This window comes from Hyla sarda, chromosome 5 (genome assembly GCF_029499605.1).
Source record: "Hyla sarda isolate aHylSar1 chromosome 5, aHylSar1.hap1, whole genome shotgun sequence".
NCBI lineage: Eukaryota > Metazoa > Chordata > Amphibia > Anura > Hylidae > Hyla > Hyla sarda.
In genome coordinates, this window is record NC_079193.1 from 211,114,716 (window position 1) to 211,125,541 (window position 10,826).

A 10,826-nucleotide genomic window follows, 5' to 3' on the forward strand; every position below is an offset into this window, starting at 1 on the left:
TCATATATGTATATTGATTTCATAATCCTTTCCACAGCTGCCCAGGACTCCTGCACCATCCCCCAGCTGTGGGAGTCTGCGGGTGGCTATGGGGACTCTGCGGGAGCATCTGTGCTACTCCTCTCATCATGGAACAGAGTCTTTTCCATGATGGGAGTAGTATTAGGAGGGACGGCTGCTGCCGGGGAAGTGGGCAGCATTGCACGATGTTCCCTGTCTGGCTCCTAGTAATATGAAATCACATGACTGTAATTTCATATTCCCCTCTGAGAGCCATGATTGGTCAGTCTGTGTCGGCCAATCAGGGCTCCTGGCGGGGAATATGAAGTTACAGTGCAGAGATGATCTATTTTTCACATCACTGGACGGCTGGGAAGTTAGGCGGAATGCCTTCTGCTTCCCTGGTTTATAAGTTAGGATTGCAGCAGGTCTCAGAAGTGAGATCAGGTGCAATCGGACCCTCAGCCCCTGTACTACTACTCAAAACATGAAACAGACTCTGTTATGGGAGTAATAGTACAAGCACTCCCGCAGAGTCACCACAGCTGCCGGCAGACACCCACAGCTGGGGGATGAGCAGGAGCTGTCTCACAGCGCTGCAGCACTAGTACACCCATTATGGGACAGAGTTAGTTCCATTTTGGGAGTAGCAGTAGTACCTCAGCGCTGAGAGACAGCTCCTGCACATCCCCCGGTTGCGGGAGTCTGGGGCGGCTGTGGAGTAAAGTTTGAAAAACAGGACAAAACTGTGGCTGAACCTAGTTTTGTGCATGGGAAAAAACACAAAAAACTGTTCCAGTAAAAAAAAGTACACAATCGGATATGTCTAGTTGTGTAATTTTTTGTATGGGTGGTCAATAAATACGATTTGCTATACGGTCGTATATGGTTTTCAGAGAAAACCGTATACGGCAACATTATAGCAAAAACGTGATGTGAACAAAACCCCTCAAATCAATTAACATGAATAAAATAAGAACACCGCTAGACTCAATGCACCTTAAGCATTTAGGGGTGTACTCAAAATTCATAATGTCTAGGGAGGCCACAGGTCCTCTTTAAATTCTACTACATAAGACAAGGTCCAGAAGCAAATACTCTTTACCATGATCACTTATGTGTCATCCCTGCACTGTGGCTATTAATGCAGCACTGCTACTTTACTTTGGCCATTACCAATAGGCTATAACATCACTGTTATTATCCTAGCATTGTAGTATGGTCACATCACTATTTATTTTATCTGCTTTGTATTTACATTATTATATCTGCATTACTGTATTAATATACCTGTGATTACAGGTCACTATGTATTACATTTATCCCTAGGTAAATGTCTGTTTGTCTGTCTGTCCGTCTACCTATCATCATATCTGCCCTTTACCTTCTGCCTAAAATTTTTAGCAAATCATTTTTTTATCAGCCTAACCAGAGTAACAAGATCACATGCTACCAACTTGAGGAGTCACCCTAGTTCTAAGAAATGCGAACAGCTCTGGGCAGCAATGTAAACTGTCTGTCTTAGCTAGTCAAAAAGTATTTTTCCACATTGCTGCGGGCCACTTTAGAATACTGTAACACTATGCAATTTCATACCTATAAAAACAAATTCCCTTTCATATACACTTATTAAAGCAAATAAACAGTTGATTATAATCAGTAAAACATTTACATTCCTGTCTTAGTACTGTACCTGTATAGGTTTCGTAACACACTAGCCTCACCCAATACTGGATTTCGGAAAAAAAACAGGGTTGGGATCATTTATGAAATCAGGCTGCGGTGATACTAACTTTTTTTTATGTCTGATATGGAATAGAATATTGTGATCCTTACTTGTGTTTTCCTTTTTATCTTCATTTTTACTTACATTTTCTGAATGTGAAAGCAGTATATAAGTGTTACTTTAAAGGTTGTGTTTCAACATACGGTATATCAAAAAAATAAGGCAAACCAAGGTCCTGTGTACAATAGGTGCAGCCTTGCAAGAGTCCTATACAGGTGTAGCAAACAATGTGATGCAAGCCACAAAACTGGCCACAAGCTGGCCACACACATTAGACAGCTGTCACTTATCTGCCCAGGTCATCTCTCTTCATGGGGGTCTGAACCTGAGTCTCTTAGAGAAAAATGTCTAAAAATTAAACTTTTACCATAGTAACTACTCCCAGCTCTGCTTTCATTTTTTCAAGAGCAGAATACAAAATAAAAGCTGTGTTGTGATTGGTTGCTATGGTAAACAAAGACCATACCAAAGTTTTCCTTTGGTCAGTTTTCAATTTTCTCCCCCATATGACTTTGTTTTATTTCTCCATCTGACCTAGAATACCATTATGTCTTCTCCTGTTGACTGCATTAGGAAGTTGTGTAGTCCTTTCTAGTCTGACCACAGTGTTCTCTGCTGACACCTCTACCCATGTCATGTCCAGGGAATGAGCAAATCCCCATATCAAACCTCTCCTGCTGTGGACAGTTCCTGACACGGACAGAAGTGTTAGCAGAGAACACTGTGATTTTGCCTGGAAAGAACTACACAACTTCCTCTGGAGCATACAGCAGCTAATAAGTACTTGAAGGATTATTTTTAAATGGAAGTCATTTTCAAATCTCTATAGCTTTCTGGCATCAGTTAATTAGAAAACATTTTTATCCCTTTAATTTAGATTCTAGACCAGATCCCTTAATAAGTCCAGATCCCAGACTAGATTTAACATTTTATTCAGACCCCAGACCACTTTACAAGTACAAATAACATTACCATACTGCTACACCATGGCCCCATATACAATGGGGCAAAAAAGTATTTAATCAGCCACCATTTGTGAAGTTCTCCACTTAAAAAGATGAGAGAGGCCTGTAATTTTCATCATAGGTATACCTCAACTATGAGAGACATAATGAGAAAAAAATTCCATAAAATCACATTGTTATGGTGGAAAATAAGTATTTGGTCACCTACAAACAAGCAAGATTTCTGGCTCTCACAGACTTGTAACTTCTTATTTAAGAGTCACCTCTGTTACCAGTATTAACCCCTTCCCGCAGAATGCCGTATATATACGGCATTCAGTAAACATGCACTCCCGGGTTAATAAGCTGAAATCCTGGTATGTCAGGCGGGAGACCACTTCCACCTGACACCCAGGACCCCATATGATTAACCCAATCGGTGATAAAGTGTATACGTGCAGCGCGTGTGCGGCGGATGCGCGGTAGGTTCGGCAGAAGCGGTGGGAGCAGTGGGAGTAGCGGGAGCGTGGAGGTCCGGAGATGCGGGTAGTAAGTGAAGTGCGAGTGTGGCGGTGCGGGGCAGGGGTGCGGCAGGAAAGGCTGTAGCAGCGGGAGCATGGAGGTCCAGAGGTCCGGCGGCTGTTGCGGAGATGCAGGGAGTAAGTGATCTCCTCTATCAGTTGCAAAACTACAACTCCCAGCATGCCCAGACAAACATTGTCTGTTTGGGCATGCTGGGAGTTGTAGTTTTCCAACATATGGAAGGCCACAGTTTAGAGATCACCACACTGGTCTCCTGCCTGCCCATAGCTTTTTTTGCGGTGCAGGTTTTTTGTTTTTTGTGGGGCGTTTGTGGTCCATGCCACCAGCGCAGAACAGTCACTGGTGGCATGGACCACAAACGCTCCCCAAAAAGTGCAAAAAACTAAACAAAAACCTGCACCACAAAAAAAAGCTGAAAATAAACGTAAAAAGCACTACACTACACCTACACTACACATTGAAATAAAGTAAAAACACTACACATTTGCACACTTACACCTTCCCCTCCCCTAAATAAAATATACCCGGAAGGCTTTTCGGTGGAGAAGGCATAAGCCATGCGCTTGCCTCCGACATCGAAACTGCCAATGAAGGAGAGGAGAAAGACCCCCCCCCATTTCTTCCTGCTCCCCCTCATCCAGTAATGATGAGTCCCCCAGAAGGCGGCACCGCAGGGCAATGCCAGTAGAGGTCCCCTATACAATTCCCCTTGTTCCCCCCACCGCCCCCTCCCCCCCCCCGTATAGGTGACCCCGCCTGGACCCCCGTTCAGGCAGGGCCACCTATATGAGCCACTGATCTCTTGGTTTGTTGGCCGCCCAGGAATCCAAATTGACCCCACAGTCCTCACTGAAATGGACTTTACGTATTTTTTTGTTTGTTTTTTCAGCAAGGACTTAGGTAAATTTGATGGCGGCTCAAACAAACTTTTGCACTCTGATGCTTTCTTGTGCACACGGCAGAATTTCCACGGCAGATGTTTTGTGTGATGGAAATCATATTGCCAAAGTCTGCAGTAAACATAGAGATGTGTATTCTTTCTGCGGAGTCCACACAGAAATGCATTGCCGTCTATGAGACAGCACACTTCCGAGCACTCGCCGGGAATGTCTGCACAGACATTTTCAGTGCGGACATTCCACCGTCTGAACATAGCCTCAACCGCCCTTATACAAATCACTAATTTAGGCCTCAAATGCACAATGAGCTCTCTCACTTCTGAGCCATGTTGTGCGCCCGCAGAGTACTTTACACCCACATATGGGGTATTTCTGTAGTCAGGAGAAATTGTGTCACAAATTTTTGGGGGCTTTTTCTCCTTATGCCACTTCTGAAAAGGAAAAAAATTAGGGCTACACCAGCATCTTCATTGTAAAAAATTAATTTTTTTACACTAAAATGCTGGATTTTTCCTTCATTTTTCATTTTTACAAGTGGTAAAAGTAGAAAAAGCCCTCCAAAATAAGTAACGTAACTTCTCCTGAGTATAGAAATACGTGGGCATAAAGTACTCTGCGGGCTCACAACATGGCTCAAAAGTGAGCGCCATGTACATTTGAGGTCTAAATTGTGGATTTGCACAAGGGTGGCTGATTGTACGAGAGGTTCTGACAAACGCAAAAACATTTTTAAATAAACTACATGTGACCCCATTTTGGAAACTATACCCCTTAAACAATGTAATAAGGGGTGCAGTGAACATTTATACCCCACAGGTGTCTGACAGAATTTTGGAACATTGGTTCTTGAAAATGGAAAATAAAATTTTTCAATTGCACAGCCCAATGTTCCCAAAATTTGTCAAACGCCAGTGGGGTTTAAAAGCTCACTGCACCCCTTGTTACATTCCTTGAGGGGTGCAGTTTCCACATGTGGGGGGGGGGTCAACTGTTCTGGCAGCATGGGGGCCCCCGACTTAAATTCCAGCCAAATCCTCTCTCCAAAAGCCCAATGGCGCTCCTTCTCTTCTGAGCCCTGTAGTGCACCAGCAGAGCCCTTTACATCCACATATGGTTTATTTCCATACTCAGAGGAAATGGGGTTACACATTTTGGGGTGCTTTTTCTTCTATTACCACTTGTAAAAATAAAAAATTTGGGGTAACACCAGCTTTTTAGGGAAACAAAAAGTAATTTTTCATTTTCATGTCCAACTTATCAAAAATTCATATAATACCCGTGGGTTTTTTAGGCTCACTGTACCCCTTGTTATGTTACTTTGAAAGTGTAGTTTCCCAAACAGTGGGCCATGTGGGGTGTTTTTGGCTGTTCTAGCACCATGGGGGCTTCCAAAATGCGACATGCCCCCAAAAACCATTTCAGCAAAATTCTCTCTCCAAAAGCCACATTTTGCTCCTTCTCCTCTGAGCATTGTAGTGAGATCGCAGAGTACTTTACGTATACATATGAGGTATTTCCATACTCAGAAGAAATAAGGTTACACATTTTGGGGGGCTTTTTCCCCTTTTAACTATTGTGAAAATGAAAAATTTGGGGTAACACCAGCATTTTAGTGAAAAAAAAATCGAATTTTTCATATTCATGTCCAAATTTAACGAAAATTTGTCAATCACCTGTGGAATGTTAAGGTTCACGGCACACCTTGTTACGTTCCTTTAGGGGTTTAATTTCCCAAATGGTGTGCCTTGTTTGTTTTTTGTTTTTTTGCTGTTCTGGCACCATGGTGGCTTCCTAAATAAGACATGCTCTGCAAAAGCCATTTCAGCAAAATTTGCTCTCCAAAACCCCAAAGTTGCTCCTTCCCTTCTGAGCACTGTAGAGCGCACACAAAGCACTTTACATACACATATGAGGTATTCTCTTACTCAAGAGAAATTGGGTTACAAATCTGGGGGGGCTTTTCTGCTTTTTTGTAAACAAAATGGAAAATGGGGTTATAAGAACATGTTCTCCAATTTGCTGCTATTCCTGTGAAACACCTAAAGGGTAAACAAAGTTTCTGAATGTCATTTTGAATACTTTGAGGGGTGCAGTTTCTGGAGGATTTCTTGAATTTTTTGTGAAAATTTGGAAAATTGCTGCTATACTTTAAAGCCCTTCTTCAAAAATTTCTTCAAAAAGTTAAATCATGTCAACTTTATGATGCAAACATAAAGTAAACATATTTTATATGTGAATCAATATATAATTTATTTGGCATTTCCATTTTCCTTACAAGCAGAGAGTTTCAAGGTTAGAAAAATTTTAAATGTTCAAAATGTACATCAAATCTTGGATTTTTTTCACAAAGAAATGATGGAAGTATCAATGAAAATTTACCAGTTAAAGTGGAATATGTCACGAAAAAACTATGTCAGAATAAAATTTATAAGTAAAAGCAACTCAGAGTTATTAATGCATAAAGTGATTGAGGTCAGATTTTGCAAAAATGGTTGTGTACTTAAGGGGTTAATGTCACCTGTTTCAACTTGTTATCAGTATAAAAAAAACACCTGTCCACAACCTGAAAGAGTCACACTCCAAACTCCACTATGGCCAAGACCAAAGAGCTGTCGAAAGACACCAGAAACAAAATTGTAGACCTGCACCAGGCTGGGAAGACTGAATCTGCAATAGTCAAGCAGCTTGGTGTGAAGAAATCAACTGTTGGAGCAATTATTAGAAAATTGAAGACATACAAGACCACTGATAATCTCCCTCAATCTGGGGCTCCACGCAAGATCTCACCCTGGGGTACCAAAATGATCTCAAGAACAGTGAGCAAAAATCTCAGAACCACACAGGGGGACTTAGTGAATGACCTGCAGAGAGCTAGGACCAAAGTAACAAAGGCTACCATCAGTAACACACTACGTCGCCAGGGACTCAAATCATGCAGTGCCAGACGTGTCCCCCTTGCTTAAGCCAGTACATGTCCGGGCCCGTCTGAAGTTTGCAAGAGAGCATTTGGATGATCCAGAAGAGGATTGAAAGAATGTCATAAAGTCAGATGAAACCAAAGTAGAACTTTTTGGTAAAAACAACTCGTCGTGTTTGGAGGAGAAAGAATGCTGAGTTGCATCCAAAGAACACCATACCTACTGTGAAGCATAGGGGTGGAAACATCATGCTTTGGGGCAGTTTTTCTGCTGAGGGACCAGGACGACTGATCTGTGTAAAGGAAAGAATGAATGGGGCCATGTTTCATGAGATTTTGAGTGAAAACCTCCTTCCATCAGAAAGGGCATTGAAGATGAAATGTGGCTGGGTCTTTCAGCATGACAATGATCCCAAACATACCACCAGGGCAACGAAGGAGTAGCTTCATAAGAAGCATTTCAAGGTCCTGGAGTGGCATAGCCAGTCTCCAGTTCTCAACCCCATAGAAAACCTTTGGAAGGAGTTGAAAGTCTGTGTTGCCCAGCGACAGCCCCAAAACATCACTGCTCTAGAGGAGATCTGCATGGAGGAATGGGCCAAAATACCAGCAACAGCGTGTGAAAACCTTGTGAAGACTTACAGAAAACGTTTGACCTCTGTCATTGCCAACAAAGATTAACTTTTGTTATTGGCCAAATACTTATTTTCCAGTATAATTTTCAAATAAATTCTTTAAAAATCAGACAATGTGACTTTATGGATTCTTCTTTCATTATGCCTCTCATAGTTGACGTATACATATGATGAAAATTACAGGCCTCTCATCTTTTTAAGTGGGAGAACTTGCACAATTGGTGGCTGACTAAATACTTTTTTGCCCCACTGTAACCTCATAGTGACTGAATAAAAACCACTATACTATGACCAAATTTACAAATGACAATATACCATAGTGGTAGACACCAGTTCTATAGATGAGCTATGCAGACAATTCAACTGAATGTAGCACATCCAATAGAGTACCCATATACCAGCAACCTAAACAAAAACAATTATTTTAAAGAACAAATATATAAGGGACCAACATATTGTATCAGTTTATGTTATGTACTTTTTTATTGTATCATCCATAAAAATTATAGCTTCAACATACAATCTAAAATACAGACACACTTTATATACACACCCCTTGTTAGAGCTTGCCTAGCAAATCAGGCCTCTGGTGTGGTGGATTACATATTTTTCCACTATGGCTTTTTGATGTATAGTGAGGCTGGTTTGTTGTTTGCAATGGCCAAAAGCTACATCTAGGGTACTGTCAATTCTGTGCATAGGGCTGTACTTTCATATACGCTTGTGGATTCCCTTAATATACGTATCTTCAATAAAGGGGTACTCCGGTGAAAAACTTTTTTTTCTGCTGACATCTCTGTTCATTTTAGGAACTGTCCAGAGTAAAAGGAAATCCCTATAGCAAACATATGCTATTCTGGACAGTTCCTTAAATGGACAGAGATGTCACAGAGAGCACTGTGCTCATGATGTCAGCAGAGAGCTCTGCGTTCCAAAAAGGAAATAATTTCCGCTGTTTAACTTTTAACTTTCTGGCACCAGTTGATTTTAAAAAAAAAAAGTTTTTCACCGGAGTACCCCTTTAACATCATACATTAGATCCCATCTAGTCAGCACAAACCTGGGAAGGATGCAGATCCAAAAAACTGCACAAAGTAAATGAGGACATGGAGAAGAAAAGTACAGAGATGCATGAGATTTTGTTGCATGTTGGGTCATTGAATTAAAAGGGTGCTCTGCCCCTAGACATCTTATCCCCTATCCAAAGGCTATCCAGCGGCGGGACCCCCGCGATCTCGGCTGCGGCACCCCAGACACCCAGTGCACAAAGCGAACGTCACTCCGTGCTGGATGACTGGTGATGCAGGGCGGAGGCTTGTGATGTCACGGCCATGCCCCCTCACTGCAAGTCTATGGGAGGGGGCATGACGGCAATTCGTCAGGAGCAGTAAAGCATTTTGACAAAGTACAGCCTTACACTATTCACATTCCATGAACGAGTTAGCAGACCAGTGAGCAGAAGAGATTGGTGCAGAAGTTTACTGCAAGGGGGTGGCTTTAAAATCTTACATGCAGCCTTGATCAGGACAGGATTCACTTATAAACATTATATCATTACTAATAATAAATATTCTCTATTGCCCACGTTCAATCTGCCTGATAGCAACCAATCACAGCTCAGCTTTCATTTTGCCAGAACTTGGTAGGGTGTATTGCTATGCACAAGATCTGCTGCAGATTTGAGGCTGTGTTTAGAGGATAGGGAATACGTTTTGGAGACATCCTTTAAAGGGGTACTCTGGTGAAAAACAATTGTTTTATAATCAATTGGTGCCAAAAGTTAAACAGATTTGTAAACCACTTCAATTTAAAAATCTTAGTCCTTCCAGTACTTATCAGCTGCTGTATGCTCCAGAGGAAGTTCTTTTATTTTTGGATTTACTTTTTGTCTGACCACAGTGCTTTCTGCTGACACCTCTGTCCATGTCAGTAACTGTCCAGAGCAGAAGAAGTATGCTATGGGGATTTGCTCCTGCTCTGGACAGTTTCTGACATGGAGAGAGGTGTCAGCAGAGAGCACTGTGGTCAGACAGAAAATAAATCCGAAAAGAACTTCCTCTGGAACATACAACAGCTGATAAATACTGGAAGGATTAAGATTTTTTAATGGAAGTAATTTACAAATCTGTTTAATTTTCTGGCACCAGATTATTTAAAAAAAAAAAATTCCTCTGGAGTACCCCTTTAAATACTCTGTGTATACACTGTGTGTAACCCTACCTTTAGGGTGTGAATGTGCAGATATGAAGCATTGTTCAGCCATTTAGTTTACATTGAAGACTGCAGTAAAAAATCTGCACCTTCAAATCCTGCACAGCATGTTATAGCACTCTTAATCTTTCCAGTACTTATTAGCTTCTGAATACTACAGAGGAAATTAATTTCTTTTTGGAACACAGAGTTCTCTGCTGACACCTAAAAAAAAAAAAATTAACTATGTGTACTTAATAGGTATTTTAGAATTGTTATTTTTGTATCTACATAAAATATTTTTCTAGATATTGTCCCTCATAATACCGGCGCCTCCCGTTCTAAAGAGAAAAAAAATGAAAATTATAAAAGTGTAAGTTATGACATTTGGAAAGCCCTAACTTTAAACTGCGTTCCAAGATGGAACACATACATTGTACTTTTAAAGTATCTCACAAAAGGTTGGGCCATCTGCGCATGTCGGCCCTCTGTGCGTTCCGGAATGGGACGCACAGAGATCCGACTAGGCCTTCCTTGCACATGTCTTCTCCCTGTGCGTTCCAGGCTGAGACGCATGAGGTTAGATACAGCGCATGTGCCAGGAAAATAGTCCGGTCAAGTGCCCGCCATCAAACAGATCCGGAAATACGATTGCGGTCATGTGAACAAGAAACCGGAAGTAATGTAGCAAAAGTAAGGCGCCAGTGTCTGAGGCGACACCGTGTAAGTATAAATTAAATTACTGTTTTATTATCAAATGTAAGCCTGAGGAAGAAGGTAGTTTTTAGCCTTTGAAACGCGTTGCTATGTTTAAATAAATGGATTCCTGAATGACTGGCTGTTCTGGCGCTGTTCATCGGTATTCTGACCGGGGGGTTTTGATGCAAGCTAACGTGGAGGGGGCATCTTAGG